Source organism: Maniola jurtina, chromosome 17 (assembly GCF_905333055.1).
Source record: "Maniola jurtina chromosome 17, ilManJurt1.1, whole genome shotgun sequence".
In the NCBI taxonomy this organism is placed as follows: domain Eukaryota; kingdom Metazoa; phylum Arthropoda; class Insecta; order Lepidoptera; family Nymphalidae; genus Maniola; species Maniola jurtina.
In genome coordinates, this window is record NC_060045.1 from 7,974,075 (window position 1) to 7,995,072 (window position 20,998).

Below are 20,998 nucleotides of genomic sequence, written 5' to 3' on the forward strand. Positions count from 1 at the left end.
CATACCGACCTCCTTCGGGTGACTTTTCTCTGTTTGAGGACGTCATGGAGGAGGCACTGAGGCGGATATGTAGGTCATCAAAAAAAATATTGATTTGTGGAGACTTTAATATTGATATTTTACTTCACACCTCCTTTACAGACAGATTACTTAACTTATTTAAAAGTTTTAATTTAGAAAACATTTTTGTTGAGCCCACACGTGTAACTTCAACTTCAGCTACTTGTATTGATAACATTTTTGGTGATTGTAAAATTGTTAAAAAATCCATTATCACCACTCTTAGATCCGACCACTGTGGACAAATGATATCTGTTCCCAGCTCTCAACAAAATATAACAAAAGTTATAAAGTATAGGCCAGTCACCACCAAAAAAGTAAGGCAATTCAAACTCAATATTTTATCTACTTTACCTACAATTGACCTTACACAGGGTGGTCCGGATGAACTCTATAAAGCTTTTTTTTAGCTGTATAAACTCCCAATTTAATTGTATTTTTAAAGTAATAGAAAAAAGATTGTTTAAAAATCTTAAATTTAGTGAGTGGGCTACTGCTGGCATTTATAAAAGTAGGAACAAGCTGTTTGACTTGTATGCAGAAAAGCAATATAATTATACTCCAACATTTGTTCAGTATGTAAGAAATTATTCAAAATTATTTAGAAATGTTTGCATACAAGCTAAGTCAATTCACATAAAACAGAAAATTATTAATTCTGATAATAAAATCAAAGCAGCTTGGGATATCATCACAGATGAAACTGGGAAACGTAAAGTGGAAAATAATAAATTGGAACTTAAAATTAACAACCATATTACTGACTCCGACTTAGAAATAGCAAACGTATTTGAGGACTTTTTTCGAAACATTCCAGTTACCACTACCAGTTCCCTTAACTCGTCGCCAACGGAAGCCTACACTATTCTAAGGAGCAATGTTTCTGAGTGCAGTGTATTATTTAAATTTGAACACGTTACCCCATATGATATTGTTAAAGTATTCAAATCGCTACAGTACAAAAAAACCGGAGACCTATGGGGAATTTCAGTAAAAGTAATCAGCAATATTATTGATATTGTTGCTCCATATCTTGCTCTAATCTTTAATGAGTCCGTAGATTCAGGATCCTTTCCAGATCTTATGAAATACAGTAAATTAATTCCTCTTTTTAAATCGGGTAGTAAAACTGACCCAAATAATTACAGGCCAATTTCAATTTTACCGACTTTTAGCAAGATATTTGAAAAAATTATGCTCAACCAACTGCTCCAGCACTTTAATCTGAATAAATTACTTCATTCGGAGCAGTATGGTTTTACTAAAGGTCGATCAACAATCGATGCGGGCGCAATGCTTTTAAAGCATATATTCGATGCATGGGAGAACTCACAGAATGCTATTGGAATTTTCTGTGATTTGTCTAAAGCATTCGATTGCGTTTCGCATGAAACTCTCTTGGCTAAATTGAACCACTATGGAATCAAAGACTCTGCGCTTAGTCTCATTGCGTCCTACCTCAGTGATCGTATACAAACTGTATGTGTAAATGATGTGAAGTCATCCGGATCAGCCTCACTAATGGGTGTTCCACAAGGCTCTATCTTAGGTCCCTTCATGTTTTTGGTATATATAAACGATTTACCATATTTCGTCCAAAATAATTGCGATATTGTACTATTTGCTGATGATACGTCTTTGATTTTTAAAGTCGATAGAAATTATAATAATTTTGACGATGTAAATAGAACCATATCGCAGGTTACTCATTGGTTTACTGTTAATAATTTGCTTTTAAATGCAAAGAAAACTAAGTGTGTCGAATTCGCATTGCCCAATACTAAGACGGCAAATGATTTTAATTTAATGGTAAATAATGATATGTTGAAAGTAGAAGAAACTACCGTGTTCCTAGGGATAACTTTAGATGCAAAGCTTCAATGGAACGCCCATATATCAACACTTGCTGGTAAACTCAGCTCTGCTGCTTACGCTGTTAGAAAGATTCGACAGATAACTGATGTGGAAACTGCAAAAATTGTATATTTTGCCTATTTTCACAGTATTATGTCTTACGGAATCTTACTATGGGGTAAAGCGGCAGATATTGGAAAAATTTTCGTATTACAAAAAAGGGCAATACGCGCAATCTATAATTTAAAACCGCGCGATTCCCTACGAGAGAAATTTAAGGAAATAGGTATTCTTACAGTAGCTTCTCAATATATTTACGCTAATATAATTTTTGTACGACAAAACATTCATAGTTACAAAAAAATCGGTGATTTCCACGACCGGCAAACTAGAAACCGTGATAGGCTCGCATATCCTACGCTCCGCCTCAGGAAAGTTGGAAAATCGTTTGTGGGAATGAGTGTAATATTTTATAATAAAATTCCACAATCAATTTTAGACTTGCCTTTACACAAGTTTAAAAAATCTATTAAAAGTATGCTCCTGAAAAAAGCTTATTATACAATCGAAGATTATGTAAATGACAAAAAAGCTTGGATTTGATGCGCTCCAGCAATACACGGCGCTGCAATTGCTTGTATACAGTATGGCATATTATTGTAAATTGTACATTTGAAAAGAGCAACCGCCGAGTTTCTTGCTGGTTCTTCTCGGTAGGAACAGCATTCCGAACCAGTGGTAGATTATTTTGACGATTCAAAAGCACTTGTAAAAGTTTAATTGAATAAAAATAATTTGAATTTGAGTTTGAATTTGAATTTGAACGCGAACAGAGAACGCGTCAAGTATCTTGACTTTGTCAGAGTTATTTCTTTAGAGCCCCAGATGCAACTGATACGTGTTATGAAATTCATCATATTTTGAGGATTAAAATGTGCTTATTGCAGTTCTTGTGAATTAGCTTGATAGAGTCTGTCTACTCATATAACAAAGAGAAAAGTAGAACACCAATAATGTTAACCACATAAAACACTAGCGGATACCTACTATGCTAAAATAATGTGCCTAATGCATTGTTTTAGTGGTCTAAAAACATATTCGTATTATTGCCTTTCTAACGAAACCTGTTTGGGGCACATTGGTCGGATGGTTCAAAACGGCTAACGGCTTAAACATTTATTGTGTTTTATATATTAGGAAAACATTACCATGACAGACTGACAGATAATCCACAGCCTAAATAGGTGGACCTAGAAGGATTCACAAATTCTTATTCCCTAAGTTTCTTAGTTCCTAAGTCTATTCATAGAATTTTAATACAAAGTTATAAAGTCAGAAGTAATTGCCAGTAATAAATATAACAAACGTGTACCATCATAAACCACTATTCTATAATAAGCAGCATTGAAGATAAAGGGACGGACGTGTGAATAATCTCATGTAACTATTTCCATCCTGCCCAGTCTATATTTAGATGACATGGTGTAAATATAACCAACCAGTTTAGTGTTGAACCAGTTATCGTATTGACCATCCCTGAGCGAGCTATATTTAGATTCAGTTAGTCATATGAGTTCATAATATGGCCATTTAAGTGTATTTAATCCGATGGGACTATTAAAGAATTTACAGGCTCGAACATTTATATTTTTAACCGTGCTGTAACAGTTACGACCAGAACGAGTTATAACAACGTTAATGTTGGATGGTAAACTAAACGAGTGGAGCGAGAATTTTATAAATGATGGCGGCTGTGGGCACTATTAAAATTATATAAGCAAAAAACGAAAGAAAAAAAAAGAAAGAAAAAAGGAAGAAAGAAACGCTTATTTTTGAAAGTTGTGCCACGCAACATCTACCTATGGGTTTGGTTATCCCGGCGTCTCTCTAATACGAAGCGCCGGAATAAACTGTGTCATCATAATATAAGTATGGATCAACCCTAAGGTCCCAACTCAACATAATGCCTTGAACAAAAACAGACCTGCAGCGCTGGTTTTCAGCCGGAACCCCGATTTGGGTGGCGCCACAGAATTCTTCATAATTTTACCTACCCTATGCTCAAAGGGGCTGGCAAACTAAACTAAGTGTAATACTAAGTGTAATCACACTTTGATCAAAATCCTTTTTTTAACCATGTTTTAGGACATAAAATACAAATCTGAACTCATTTCCAAGCAAAACTACCTAAAACTGTGCTAAAAAGTCCCGTGATTTCGATCAATCCAGATAATTTACAGTAAAGTTTTTTGGTACTTCTGTATTTGTGCAATTAGGTACGCCGATTAATTCGCTTCTCATAATTATAAAGAATTCATATAGGTTTGATAAGTTTGATATTGTGTAACCTAATTCTGTCCTATCAGTAACCGAAGTCGGTAACAACCATGAATAATGCAGGTATGCAAAAAATGTACGTAATTCTTCAGCCACTACACGTGACACGGGTGAAATAGCAGTGTTCGAGCTACCACCGTGTGCCGAATGATAAATAAGTTCAGTGTTATATTTGTTTCGTGCCCATATGTTACTACATATACGCCTACTAGAGGATGCCCGCGACTACGCCCGCGTGGATTTAGGATTTTAAAGATCCCGTGATTGATTTTCCGGGATAAAAAGTAGCCTATGTCCGTCAACGGGATATAAGCTAACTCGGTACCAAATTTCATACAAATCGGTTAAGCGGATGGGTCTTTAGGAATCCCGCGAGAACTGTTTGATTTTCCGGGATAAAAAGTAGCCTATGTGCGTCACCGGGATATAAGCTAACTATGTACCTTTCGTGAGAATCGGTTAAACTGTTGGGCCGTGAAAAGGTAGCAGACAGACAGACAGACACACTTTCGCATTTATAATATTAAGTATGGATGGTTAGTATGGATTGTAACTTAATGTGATTTAGAAACATGTCAAAATTACATGGTGGTCAAACTCATAAAGGAGTTCTATGATATGTTTAAGATGGAACTGTCTGAAAAACGTAACTATTACGTACGCCTTCAATTGCAGCCTAAATAATAAATAAATAATGAATAAAATGAACGTTTATTTCATATGTTTCCATCCATAGATTGTTAGTAGGTGTGTTAGTAATAATTTTCCTTGATTAGGTACTAAGTGTTGTAAAATCTGATTAATGAAAGTGTGCTTTGACTTCATTAATACTTTAAAATTAGAAAAGCAGGCAATCAATGTTGATAACACAGGTTTAGCTTTAAGCACTAAAACTCCTTACGTCATTCATATTTTTTCCCTCAAGCTCCTGTTTTAAGTGTACATCAATTAAGAGGGCCATCATTATATGTAATGTGCTGCGATCGCGTTGCAGCAATTTCTCAATTTGAATCCATTACAAAGTGTAAAACACACGACCTTCAGTTGTCCTGATTCAACGCGTTATTGCACAACGAGGCAAATGCGAGTTACATTTTAATGCAAAATCACGTTCCCTTTAAAACTGTTTTTCAGAGTCGAAGGATAAATATAGCAAATAGATTTTTAGTCTATCACCGCTGTTTTATCTTAACGACTTTGCCTTATTTTTTAAATAACAAGTGTAAATTAAAAATTTATAACACCCCCGACAAGTGAAGGTTACAGTAACTAGAAAAGAGCTGATAACTTTCAAACGGCTGAACCGATTTTCTTGGATTATAGCTAAGAAAACTTTCGATCAAGCCACAGACAGATACACAGATACACACGTCAAACTTATAACACCCCTCTTTTTGGGTCGGGGTTAAAAAATAGCGTGCAGGTTGTTAGGATGTGATTACCGCCTCCCGCCCATAAATACGTACTTATTTGCAGCCCCAGAAGAACCCCCAATGCGTTCCCAAAATTCTAATTCATTTCTAAATAGTATAATATTATATCGGTTCTACCTTACACGTCATGACAACAGAAAATGATAAAAATCTATAGATAACTTACCTATGTATGAAAAGATAAACTGACTGACATAAGTACAGTATACACCGCCAGTTCTAGAACCTAATATTTTACCTAATTTACCAGAAAATTTTCTTTATAAAATCTCTTCTTTATCTTCGTCTGTATTTCCCAACTATCTTTCTTTGTTTGCAAAAGTTTAGAAACTACTACACTGATAAAAATAACTAGAACTCCCTTCTTAATTACTTCTGCTACTTTTTAATAAATATTTATGTATTTCAAGTCGAATTGGAGGATTATTATTCACTAATCCACTTCATAAAGTAGGTTTTAATTCGCCAAAGTCACGAAGATTCTAGCAATGATTAACTTTTTCAAATAGCCTTCATTAAACTATTGTCATAATCCATCTTCATAATTTTTTCAAACTTCGTGATCGGAATTTACCTCCTTTGTTACGCAAGGTAGGTAAAGCATTGGACCATACTAATTTTGTTACGGATTGATAATTTACATTCAATCGATGAATTCGCAAAACTCGGTATTATTATGTACCTGGCAACGTTGGAAAACCTTCATAAATATGAATGAACCTTCTCTTATACAATCGAATGTACTGCAATTAATTTCAGCAACGGTGAGCAATAACAGCTCTTTTCGTTAAGTAATAAGAGCTATATTAGCAAGAACGTTCATTTCTGGATTAGAAGTTGCATAGGTTTGAAAATCGCGAATTAGAAATGTGGTGCAGTCTACATTTTATGTTAGCAACAATTTACAGTATCGGATCTCACAATTTATAACTCATTACTTTTGGCTTTCTCTATGCAGTTGTACTAAAATAATTATTAATTAAATATTAACAACGCAAGAAGTTGTTAAATTGAATGAAGAAGAATGTTTAAGATAAAACTTTTTAAATGATAAAAAGATTCCTATAATCTGCTCATTGTGGTTGAAAACGTAGTAGCCAAGAGATCACAAGGAAGATCTTCTGACCACCAGGCAGAAGATCTTCAATGACACTGGTGCATTCGATTTAAATACGATATGATCATTTACCACAAGATACCTACTGACTTGTAGTTCGGTCATCATAATTCTAAGTCATGATGGATTTGACTCAAGATGACTAATATAAAAGTTATCCAGAACATAACGTTTATTTTGGAATGGAAAATAACTATTCATCAGAAGAAAAAAACCGCCTAAATTTTATAATTCATGTCAAACTCCTTCACTCCTTTATGACTCTGTGAATTTTTTAATATGGACTCACTGATTTCTTTTAAGACATTTGAGGTCACGGAACCATACATCAAAGAAGCCGGCATCATTTTTTAGAATTTAATGAGACACCTTGCTATGCCAATTTTTATTAATTCGTATGGCGTATGGTATAAAATATCCGGCCTGAAATCATTTCATCACTAATTTCTTTATGCAAATCATTGATATATTTGTCTATGTTGTAAACATTTTAGTAAGATTAAAATGGTGAACCAATTTTGTTGTCAATCCAATATTAAGATCTGCATTCCCTATAATACAATTTTTTTACACAATACAGTATCTGATTCACGTAAAATGGCAAATAGCCAACTATAACTACGCTAGCCAAACGCTGGCTTATCTATTAATTTTGGCCAGGTGACAAATTTCGTCTTATTGGAACGTAAATTGTGCATTTCGACGCCAATAATGACGTTGCTATGCACATTTAGTTCCCTATCAGTTGCTTAGAAAAATAATTAAGTATAAATATCATCATGATCAACCCGTCGCCAGGCCACTAGTGATTACGAACTTAGATTAAGAATTGGTTGATTGGTCGCTAAAACAGCACAGCAGGGACCAACCCTTAATCTAAGCCTAAGAACCTAATTCCACGCCGACAAAGACGCTAAAAACTAGTTTGACATAAAATAGGTTACGTTTTAGAATCCAAAGCTAATACTTACATAATAATATTATCTAGTGTATTATTTCTGCTGTTTGCTGGCCTTTCTGAATTATTTATTATATATATTAGGTCAAGGTTAGATTGTTTTAATGGTTTTTGAGCATATTCAAATTAACTTCACATAAAATAGCATACGTTTTGAAGTTCAAAGCTAATTTCAAGTTTTCAAGCGGTGATCTTGCAGTGTACTAACCTTTCCAACTTCGATATCAGGTCAAGGTTGAATGCATTATTTTATGAAGAATAATCTATTTGAATAAACACAACAGAAAATCAGAAACATCACAAAATACGATATTGTGTTTGTCTTTCAAATACATCGCAACGGAGCAACCGGATTGGCGGGATTTTTTGCATGGAAATAGAGCTAAATACGAGAGTGACAGATAACTTTTCATCCCGGGAAATCAAAGAGTTCCCACGGAATTTAAAAACCTCAATCCACAAGTCAGAAAATATAACTACTTACTAGTACTACTACTAGATAGGTATATTGTCTAATACGTAGGAACCAGCTAAACTTCATCATAAAAATAAAAAAATAGTTTAATATGCATGATTTCACTGATATGAAAACACAATTATAAGAAGGTCATAAATATAATAGGTAACACACGTAACACATGGGTAATAAAGGTATGTTAATCAGTGCTAATTTAAATTTTCCATTTTTTTTTAATATTTATCAAGCACAGCTGCTGTTCTATTTTTTTAAGACTTTTAATTTATTATAGTTTTTACGATATTATTCATACATATGTGTTTTTTACTACACCGCCATCTGATTGAATAATTTCTATTGTCCACGGGATTTTTAAAACCACGTGAATGCAGTTTCGGGCAAAGTATATTTAATGCAGAAATAGGCATCCTGACTACTTTTATACCGGAAAATCAAAGATAATATCCCAAGGAATTTTTAAAAACTTAAATCCACGCGGACGCAGTTGCGAACATCATCAGCTATCCCTAATAAAGTTGTACTTTTTTTGTATTTATCAAATAAGATACCAATTGTATTATAAAAATAATTATGATCTATCTCTACTTTAAAAAGATCATCCTATTCGTACACTGTTGCGATTTTGTTATACAGTCGTCCGCATTTGGTCTATTAATATGATGATGTCTTATTGATATTATGATTTTGATCATAAATATCGATTGATTTTTATTTAATTGAATGTGTATTCAATATTGATTGCAGTGCTCGTTTATACATATATTACTAGAAATGGCAGCACTCTGATCTCAGAATGTTTGATCTAAAACGTATTGCCCTCACTGATCTCCATCCACATGTTTATTTATTTATCTAAACCGCGTTCTGTGATGTTTAATACAGCTGCTGTTGTGTATAATAACTGTTATTATTTATAACAGATTACACAACAAAAAGAATTGCATCATAAATTAAAATATACGTATTTAGTTTTCTTTTAAAATATAGGCCGGTAAGTACTTTGGCTTTTTCCTGTAGGTATGGCTCATTTTATTATTTAACCACACGTAAACTAATCTAGGGTATTACTGCAATGCTTAAACCTACCTATTAGGTACAATGGACGGAAAAGTTTAAAAAAGGATTAGTGTAAGTTTTCCACAAATACATTTAAACGTGTCTTATCCACTTTCTATTTTCCTAGCGCGGGGATTCAACCGTGAATAGTGGCTATACTTATTCAATATCGCAATAGTGTAAAAGGTATAAATAATTAATAGGTCCTTCGTCATCTTAACTTATCCGATGGATAAGATCTGGAGGAAATCCGCATTAGAACCAAGGTCACAGACGTAGCCCAATTCATCAGCAAGTTAAACCGCCAGTGGAAACACCATGCTTGTCGTGGAAGCGATGGTCATTGGAGCCTAAAAGTCCTAGATTGGAGACCACGTACGTACGAGTACGTAAACTAGCATGAGGTACCCTTCAGCATGATGGACTGATTTGTATTTGTATTTATTTATTCTTCGATTTAGACTTATAAAAGCGCTTACGAAAGTCAGATCAGTACAATACAATGACAAAAGACTGATGAAATAAAGAGGGCAGTGTTAAGTGGCTGGATGAGGAAGGCTGAGGACAAGGTGAGGTTAGTGGTGGCACGCAATAAGGCAGGCCTATGTTCAATACTGGACACCCGCAGGCTGTTATCATGATGATGAAATCTCCAAAAAATCGCCTTCTTTAAAATAGTTAAATATGAAGAATTCTACTCAAAACGTTCACCAACGTTTAATTTACACAGTCAACTCAGTGACTGCGTATAAATGCATTTGCATCGGCCTTGATGTGCATATTTGCATGGCTGGCACTTGACGGTAATATTAAATAGCACAAGCAACAAAAAGAAGCACTGTGCGATAACTATTCAAATTTTGTCCTACATTATTAAATGAAACAAGTTACCGGAACATAAAATAAAATTGAATGAGGATGATGCCTATGTCAAAAATAAATTATACCTTTAGAATTTTTTTTTAATCTTTTTTTTTTAATTGAAAATATTACAATAAAACTTAAAGCTAGCCTTATCTAATTACTATACAAATATTAAATAGACGGTCTTCCAAAATTCGTAAAACCCACGTCCGCTGTGAGATTTAAGTTTGCTAACCACTTTTAAGAGGGGTCTCTGCGTCACTCGCTTCATACAAACGTAGTTCTAATTTCATTTGAATATTAAGCAACCAAAGTCCATGAAATTTTGCAGACATATTCTAGAAACTAATATCTATGTCTGTGGTTTTCCATATTTCTGTTAAAATATTCGGTTTCAAAGTTACGCGGTCTTAAAAATTTACATACAAAGCTTTGACCCCGTGTAATTTTAAAACTACATATTTTTAGATAAATCTAAAACACCACAGACACAGATATTAGTTTCTAAAATATGTCTGCAAAATTTCATAGACTTTGGTGTCTTAATATTCAAATGAAATTGGAACTACGATTGTATGAAGCGAGTGACGGTGAGAGCCCTGTTAACTAACAATTTAACTAGAAAAATTCATCATTATTTTTAACACTATCTCATTCGCTGAAATATGTCGAGATTTCGCATCGTTGATTATCATTGTAAAATATGTACCTACTTAACTCTAGATTTTTTTCGTTTAATTCAACGCTTAAATTATGCTTGACAGTAATTTAAGTACTTGATGCAAAATTTATAACGGTAGCTGATAGGTTGAATTGATTAAGGCGAAAATGGAAACGAATTCGATTTAACGGCATAAACGACACTCCAATACTGACTGAATGAATAACAGACGACTCGGACCTAAATCGGAGGGTCTAGAAGAATGAAACTTCCCAGAAGAGTTCCAAAAGAATATAACGGGATTTTGAAAATTTTCAACGGGTATTAAAAACGCACAAAAAGATCGCAAGAGCGGAAGTAAAAGAGAACTCCGCAAACACGACCTCTCTGTTCAAAGTAGGTGATAATGCAGCCCAAGAAATTGCCTTTTGGACGTCCCAATATTGTGATTGGAGGGTAAAACAGAAGCCAAAGTCCACGCGGTCAAAATCACGCTAATACTTCCTATAAAGTCAATTTTAAAACCACATTTCATAAATGTTTTAATGAGAAGTTAGATCGTTTATTTACATTTTCACAGTAGAATTAAGATGGATTTAGATGGCTATCTTGTCGCGAAAAACTTTGTTTGCCTTAGAATAAAACTTGAAAAATTTATTAGGCTTGCCCAAAAATCCGTAACTTTTCCTTTGTTGATTTAAAAAATCTTTTTGGAAGAGTGAATTGGCCTCGGCACAGTTGATTGGTGCAATGAGGCGCAAAATGAGCATGAGTGGCAGTATCTATAGTAACGGAGGACTTCTTTGGGTCACTGAGCAAGCCAAATAGCATTAAAAACATTGATGTTGTGACTATCTATCAATGTAAGAACTCCAGATGGGTAAAGCTCATACGTTCGTATTTTAAAAAGTGAAGACTTTGCACGCTGCTTGTGTGAGACGTGCATGACATTCGTACACTTTTAATTGAATAAAAAATATTGACTTGAAAATGACACCTTCGAGCTTGCTTCAGAACATGGCGGCTTTGCTACCAGTCTATAGAAATCGTTGATTAGAACATACTAAGATTAGAAATGTTATTCGGAAGTAATTCCCTATTTTTAACCCCCGACCCAAAAAGAGGGGTCTTATAAGTTTGACGTGTGTATCTGTGTATCTGTCTGTGGCATCGTAGCTCCTAAACTAATGAACCGATTTTAATTTAGTTTTCTTTTGTTTGAAAGGTGGCTTGATCGAGAGTGTTCAAATAATCCAAGAAAATCGGTTCAGCCGTTTGAAAGTTATCAGCTCTTTTCTAGTTACTGTAACCTTCACTTATCGGGGGTGTTACTAAATTTTTAATTTACACTTGTTCCTTTCTTTATGTGTAAATCTTTAAATTATCCAATGATTTAACAAAATAACTGGTAATTTTTTTGACTTACCTAAACATGCGGTAAGGCTGATTAATTTAAATCGCACGATCAAGCGATCAAGACTGACATACAGTTGCCATGATACTTTAGACAAGAGGCTGACAGGCCGTCGCAGACGCAACACGTCTGATTAGAATCTTTATTTTTCAATTCATTTAATTTAATGATTAACTATTTTGTTTCTTATGCTTGATTAAAATCTACATCTAAAACTACATCAATATTCTGTCTATTACGTTGGTACAGACATTAATCTTAAACCAATCAATAATATACGTCGTACGTAAATATTCATCACCATTCTTTGGTAAATCATTCTTTTCACAATGATTTTGCGTAAAAATATAACTTTATTTTCTTGTTGATTTCCTTTGTTTTTTGTTGAAAATTTTGAATTTATTGAATGTTTTGTCTAGATACAATTGGAACAGCGCTATTAGCCTCAAACTTTACTTAGAATTATAATGAGACTTTAAAATATCTCTGATATAAATCTGTTAAATCTTTTAACTCTGTTTTTAATCTGAGCAAAACGTTGCTCAGATTAAAAACAGAGTTAAAAGTGTCTGCGCTTATATAGAAATATTCTATGTATGCGCTTGTTTCTGACATAAATCTGTCTCATTTTAAGTCAGAGTTTCTTGCTGGTTCTTCTCGGTAGGAAAGGCATTCCGAACCAGTGGTAGATGCTTTTGACGATTCAAAAGAACTTGTAAAAGTCTAATTGAATAAAAATATTTTGAATTTGAATTTGAATTTAGAGCAAAATCTCTGTCTTAAGTCTTAGCAAAGTCAAAGTAGATGATGAGATGAGAGATATGAGAGCTAAAGTATCCCTTTTCGACGCTCGATTTCTTTTGTATCTCACCATGAACAAATTGTTACACTACTGTAATTTGTAACCTATTTAAGTACAGCATATTTCTTTCTTGTAAAAAGATAATTTCGCCTCAAGGTTCAATGTCTTGTGATTAACTTTGACATTTTACGGTGCCGTTCAACATAAAGAGGATTAATTAGCACTTTAAATTAACGATTTAAATAACACCAATATGCCATTTAAAAGCTCTTTAGTTCAAGTTTATGATTAATTGGCGTTTTATACATATAAATCATTTTTTTGCAAAATGCTTAATTGGCTTATCTTGTATCGATTTTCTAAAAAAATTGCATTTAAATGTTTTGATTCTACGACCTTATGTTTTTATTCGAATAGAATGTATTTAAGATTCTAATTTATGGATAACTAGAGGATGTCCGCGGCTTCGCCCCCGTGCATTTCGGTTTTTTTAAAATCCCGTAGGATCTCATTGATTTTTTCGGGCCTATGTCCTTCCCCGGGATGTATCCCAAGTCTGTACCTTTCATTAAAATAGGTTCAGAGGATGGGCCGTGAAAACGTAGCAGACAGACAGACACACTTTCGCATTTAGGTATTATATTAAATATGGATAATGGATATTATACTGAAGTGCCATAGAGCTTTTTATTTGAATAAAATTATTCTTAGTTACGCATATTATTGGTTTACGTTTATAATAATATTACTCTTTTCATATACTTAGGTAGTATACAGTAGGTACTTAATTTCTTCCAGGTTAGCTGTCTTTATGTTAGAAGGAATTATTATCGATTTATCACTTAGGTACTATGAGATTGAAATCAAAGGCTGATATTAGGTATGTCATCAAATAAAACACAAGTTGGTTTTACACTTTATCAACTGTATTGCAGACTTGTCAAGAGTGTACTTTCCCACATTCATCTTCCGATATAAAATTTTTACCTTAGATATCAATTTATAGAACGTAATTTGACTTTGCTCAGATTTAAGACTCGGTTAAAACGAGAGAGTTATGTCTTTCAGATAAATCTGTCTCGTTATAACTGCGCCTAAAGTCTGTGTGAGTCAAAGTACGTAAAGTATTACTAAAACATATTTTAAAACAAAGTAACTGTAATTGCTTGATTTAAACTTTAAACTGCGCCCATAGTTTTGATTCCGGCTGATAATATAATATCAAGTACAACATATATTTACAGTAATAAATTGACCCCCGTGCTAACAGTATATCCACATGAAAGGTTTTAATGAAGATTTATCACCGTGAAAGACAGCTTTTATTATCTTGGTAAGTAATCTATTGATATTTTGTTTACATAATGCAAGTATAGAATTGAATAAACAGATTTATTAATAGCGAACGACCGATATGTACCTACGGAGTGCGTTTGGTAAAACACTTCCTGTCTTTTACTAAGTATATTCTTTGAAGACTCAAGTCTAAACAGTTAAAATTTGGAAGGGAAAATTAGTGATAATAGCCCACGCCAGCGGCGTCCCATTTGAAGAATCAGGGATTCGTGCACCTCTATTTTGACGGATTTAAATCGTATAACAAGCTGATGCCAACGATTTCGTTTGCGTGTATATAGGTTTTTTAAAAAACCCGTGGGAACTAATTCTTTTTTCGGGATAAAAAGTAGCCTACGTGTTAATCGAAGGTATAATCTTTATCCATTCTCAGCCAAATCCATCCAGTAGTTTTTGTGTGAAAGAGTAACAAACATACACACATACACAAACTTTCGCCTTTAAAATATTAGTGTGAAGTGTGATAGTGTAAGTTGATGAGAGATGTGTTAGGTACTGTATGGATATATCACAATTGAATTGAATTTGAAAGAAACTTATTGAAATAAGCTTTTACAAGGCTCTATTTTTTTCTACCATTAGGCGCAAAGCTTCGCGAATTCCATTTTATACTATGTCATCATATTTAACACGAGTCAAGATCGTATCGTAAACCAGTCCAAGACGAAAATAATTCTTTTTTTATTAATGAAATATAATAATATTATTTTTAGGTATATTTTATTATTTTAATGATCGCTAGCGAGTTTATTTCGCTTATCGCTATAAGATCGATATGCCCATTTATCTTGACGTCATTGTGGCGCTCTATCAAAGTTATCCGCATCGCTAGCTAATATTTTATTTGGCAGAATGTGATATGACGCGATTATCATCGATTGGCATGGCCCGGCCTCTAAGATCCCACGACCGCTAGACGTTACTTATTTTCTGAGAAATAATATGCTTGGGATAGAGACTTCAGCTGTGCTAGTGTGTGCAAGCCAGAGTGATGATAGGCCAGTTTCTAGTGAGAGAAATAAAACCACAACACTAGAAATTCAGCTCAAGAAATTTATTGAGAGGTCTTTATTTCTCACAACATAAGTAACGTCTGGCGGCACTGGGATCTTGGGCCACTTTGTTTGGACAAGTTTTGGACAGTCGTCAACGCCGCAAATCGACGCGCGTCAACAGCGCTGCAACTGTGTCTGTGAGAATGTGCAAAGGTGAACAGACGACTATTTAGCGTCTGCTACTCGTATTAGTGACCTCTGGGAACTTACTACACTATAGTACCTATCTATCATTGCTAAAGTATAGTCCGTACAAAATCAATCAAGAGCCTCAATAGCTCAACCGGTAAAGGAGTGGACTGAAAACCGAAAGGTCGACGGTTCAAACCCCGCCCGTTGCACTATTGTCGTACCTACTCCTAGCACGAGCCTGACGCTTAGTTGGAGAGGAAAGGGGTATATTAGTAATTTAACATGGCTAATATTCTTTAAAAAAAAATGACTTCTCACGCGCCATTTTAACTCTAGGTATGGGTCATCTGTCATGTCAAAAGTATCAAAAGTAAAAAAGTATACTAAAATCGTACTATTGACATAATTTTGTTGACATATAAACTTAAAATGGTGCGTGAGTACCTACTTATATTTTACGCATTACTCATAGTAATGTTTTAATATTGTCTTCACATTTTTATACAAGTTTTGTATGAAAATGTCAAAACAATATTGAAACATTATTAGGTACCTACTACCTACCTACTTAATTTAAGCGCTGGTTCCCTGATAGACGCGTTACATCTTTTTAAACTGACTTTAAAAAAAAGAAGATTCTTGTATTCCACCCGTAAATATGTACGTACCTACCTACGTATGTTATAACATTATCGTCATTATTTTTATTTTAAAGATAACGATATCTATTGCAGATAGGTATAACAAGTTCAAGGAGTCGAAATCTTTGATAGGTAATTTCACATAAGTACCTACTCTACTATCCACTTATAGCAGTAAGTACCTATTGCAATCAAGTGATAATAGAGGATCTACGAATTTTCCTTTTCTTTTAAAATAAAATTTTTGCTTTAAAAATGGGTGGAAGTAGATTCGATCGTGATTTGAGCCCTGCCCCTATGGACCCATGATGATTCTTTAACAGCAGGTTTTTGTCTTTCACATAATAATGAAGGGTATACCAAATCTTCGAATAATTAACCTTCTCGTACAAAGATTTTGACAGGAAGTTTGTGTGAAACACACATAGTAGAGACTTGAAGTCCGAAGCCTTTCATCTCGAGGTAAAAAACGACCACGACATTTATCTCGAGCTTGCCGTGCTCATAATATGAGCAAGGCAAGCTCAACATAAGGCCGCCCTCAGAATAAGCAAAACCATGGATCTCTTCTAAAATAAATGGAGCCGCTAGTTCGGGTCACCTCATACACGTCGTCCCGCACTTACCACACGATTGATTTATCTAGAGGGCTTAATTGAACCTCTGTATGTACCCAATATCATATCTTTACTTATAGTTAGGTAGTATTAATTGGCATCTGTTTGATTGTTTACTGCAGCGTGTTGAGCAATCAACGTGGAAGTTGGAACATCATGCGAAACGAGAACGCGTAAAAATGATTTAACTAGTTTGTTTTTCAGAAAGCCATTTCGTTCGCAAAGCATTCCGTGCGCACTATAATTTTGAGATTTACCGATCATACATCTAGGTATTAGACTGCAAAATCACTTACCGTTAGGTGAGATCGCAGTGAAGAGCCAAACTTGTATCAAAATAATATTTATTTTTTTCAAAATCAAGATGATGTTTCATGTTTCCAGTTTCCTAGACTATTTTAGAGCGAAAAACTCCGTTTAAAAATTGGGTAGGTAGTCTTATATTAGACACCCAGATATGTGAAGTGAATGGTCTATTGCCAGTTGCCATCTTTTTGCCACACACAAAGTCGCGTGCGCCAATGTAATTTAACGGCCCATTGAAAATAATTGACAGATCTCGATCACTTTACGTCAAAGCCATATCAGAAATGAATCTTTATCCATTTAGGTACATAAACATAACCGTAAAGTAGACACTTTATGATAGCAAAGGAACAGGATAAAAGTATTCCTTTTAAAGCAAATAAGTACAAGTTTTATTTAAGTTGAAAAGATGGGACCTTTTAAAAGGTTGAGCCAACATGTTACATTTAAATCTTTGATAAAAGGCACTTGTTTTTAATGCAAAGTAAAAATATATTCAGGACTTGTTTGGAGTACGGATTAAAGATGCTCGCCCACTGACTCATGATCCGCTAAGGCACAAAAATCGCCAGAGCCGTGAGAGATGTACTGCGATTTGCGAATGACGTAAACAGCATTGGATGTATTCTAATGCTTGAGCCACATTAAGATTAATGTCGATTCCCAACAAAGCCTTAATATCCGCCGATAATAATTAGAGCGTTAAATTGAGTGCATTAACGGTAAAATGTCCTAATTTCAAGATGGACGTTGAGTTTTTTTGCGAAGCCAGGATTATGATGTTTTTTTACTCGTGATGTAACACGCATTTTTAGTATTGGAAAATGCATGCGGCTGTTGCGGCTCTGGTGGCTCGTCGTGTAATATGCGATCATCTTAAGAGATGTTTACATACCACCATATTATTTAAATACAGAAGAAGATATTTATTTGCTCACTTTGATCATAACTTGTGTAATGTAATGCCTGTTGATATCAATAGTTTTTTTCTTTAAGTTTATTCAAAAGGTTGTTAGTACAGTTTTATTTTTATCTCGAGGCCTTACTTCTTACTATATAAGTACCATCTATTACTTATTTAAAACTTTGAAAACGTATCTATATGTAAATACGATGGCTCAACGGTGTTGTGAAAAGAGTTGTCTGTACCTGACTAACAAAACATATAAACTTCCAAGTAAGTATGCCTAATAAAAAAACTTAGGCCTCACTACTGAGTTATACCTAAGTAGATAGGTAGGTAAGAGCTATTTTAATATTGTTACTAAGTACATAAGTTAATTTTTTTTAATCCTTGTGAAATCTTTAATATTTCTGGATATTAAGCAGCTGCCTATGTCCATCTCCGCGGCCTTTTGATTTTGACCAAACGTCAAAATCATTTAAGCAGATGGGTCTTGAAAAGTTTAAAAGACAGATAGATAAACAAACAGATACACTTTCGCATTTATAATATTACATACTAGGTACTTACTAGGTATGGATTATTTTTTATCATAGATGCCAACCTTTGTCCGTAACATTTTGAAAGATTCATAGATATCTAGTTACCTATTGAAAGATTACATAACATTTTTATCATTTAGGTATTACCATGTATCTATCAGTCCATCAAATACATCGATGATCAAATCTAATACGCGAAAAATTTTATCGTTATAATAGAAAAATAGGTTACTATTGTTTGTCTTAATTTCCTATGTAAGTATATGGACCAGGTAAAATCCTTTTTTGGGTAGGTATGCCTAAATCAGGGTCCTCTTTTTTACCCGACTGCGGTAAAGCCGAAAGGAAGGGTTATGATTTTAGCAGTCTATGTACTTACCTAATATGTATGTATGTTTCAATATTAGACTTACCTTACCATGGAGGTAGGTGCATCTAACAGTTTCGATTTGACCACTTCCCAATACTTTGCTATTTTTTGTTGAGTTATGTTATAATTTTGTATTAATTTACCATGCAAATGTCTGGAGGTTCCGACCGCTAAAGTGCGACAACCAGACAAACGAAAAAAGTTTTAGATATTAAACTATAATTGCACATGGAATAGACACAATTTGTAAGTACACTATTGACTATTACTTACCTAGTAGGTAGGTACCTACGCTCAATCGACCAGCAGTAACCGACCATTTGGCCGGCCAATTAACTAAATACAAAGTTGTAACTTGTATGTACGTATGCACTAGGTACTAAGTGTCGGCCTAAAATACGAATTACGGCACTTCTAGTAGCTAGCTGGCGGGAAAAATGCACGCCGGAAAGGCATTCCACACCTTACCGGAGATGAGTAAGCTTTGGTTTTACAACGTTGACCCAAATCAGTGATGGGTGACGAGATTCATGGTATGTGGTTAGACCTGTTTGTTATTCACTATCATCTGATGGTAATACAACTCTATAATACCATTAATATTGTTCTCCTGGATGAATCATTTTCACAGAAACCAATCTCTAAAGACAGGTGCAATCTCTATTCTCTCACTTTCATAGCCCGATATGGGACGGCAATCCGATACGACCAGAGAGAAATCAGACTAAAGAGCAACGGCTTTACTTGCACAAGTGCAGTCTGTATTCCTTCAGAAGTTCAGTGTCATATTCCGATGAGAGTTGGGACAGCAATCTGACTCCATTGGAGAGAGATTAGGCAAAGGACATTAATAGTAATACAGGCTCTCTGGGGCACGTCGGGACGTCTCGGTGCACCAACAACTTCCTAACTCCAGGCTTAGAAAAATAAAAATGATGTCCAGAAAACTATAATAAGTAAGTAACCACCTACTAAAAGTACCTTTGATTGTTGGTCTTTATTTGAAAACAGGCATTTGCCCGCGACTTTGTCCGCTTACCATAATATATAGTATTAATTTAGTTCAATCAGCGAATGAAATTTCAGAATCGGATATTACAAACTTTACCTCTTGATAACATATTTGTAGATGTCTAATACTAAGGCTAAGTGTTCAACGGGAAACTTTATTACAGAGTTGCTATTATTGCCGTGTCAATGACATTTTCTACAAGTTTTATATTTTTAAAAACTTGCAGAAATTGTCGTTGACTATTGAAGTATTTATAGAGTGCAAAAAGCCGTTTTCTGCAAGAAATTGCAAAAGATACATGCTAGTGGACACGTAGCTTAAGGTAGGGTAACCATACTGTTTTGGTATGCTTTCGCGTGACTTGCTAAGAGATTTAACGGTAAAAATCCGGTTCTAGATTCCACTTTTGACTTTACCATTTTTCAAAATTGGTAAGTAGGTAGATCGATAACAAATTTATTTTATTGCCTTTATACGTTCAACTACTTTCTTGTATGACTTAAAGTTCAAGTCTTAAACGATAAATTCCAATAAAAATCAATCAATCAAAGAAACTTGGTTTTTAAATACAATAATTATTTTATTTAAGTTTTTATGCAGTTTTTATACATTTTTATGATGAGTGCAATTAATAATAATTAAGGTACCTACCTAGTGAAGTGATATAATAAATTAAAATAATATTTAGTAAAAATAAAATGTAAAAGTGACAGCTTTTAACCTACTTATAATATTATAAACGCGAGTATTGTATAGATGGATGTATGTTTGTTACTCTTTCACGCAAAAACTACTGAACGGATTTGATTGAAAGGAATGGAGGCCGATTATACCCTATTTTAACACATAGGCTACTTTTTATCCCGCAAAATCGGATTTTTAAAAACCTATATCCACGGGAACGAAGTTGCGGTCATCAGCTACTGTAACATTAATAAGCCTATCATTTCTTTTTAAAAAATACGATTTCTCTATTAGGATGCACCTACACTAAACATGGTAGGTGATAGTAGGTATGTCTAATAATAT

At 34.2% G+C, this 20,998-nt stretch overlaps 1 protein-coding gene across 1 annotated transcript in view; it reads right to left on the reverse strand.

The window, feature by feature from the left end:
- LOC123873603 (cGMP-dependent protein kinase, isozyme 2 forms cD4/T1/T3A/T3B) overlaps positions 1-20,998 on the reverse strand; it is a 160,068-nt gene that overhangs the window by 138,128 nt on the left and 942 nt on the right. The gene's annotated exons all lie outside the window — the stretch shown is intronic.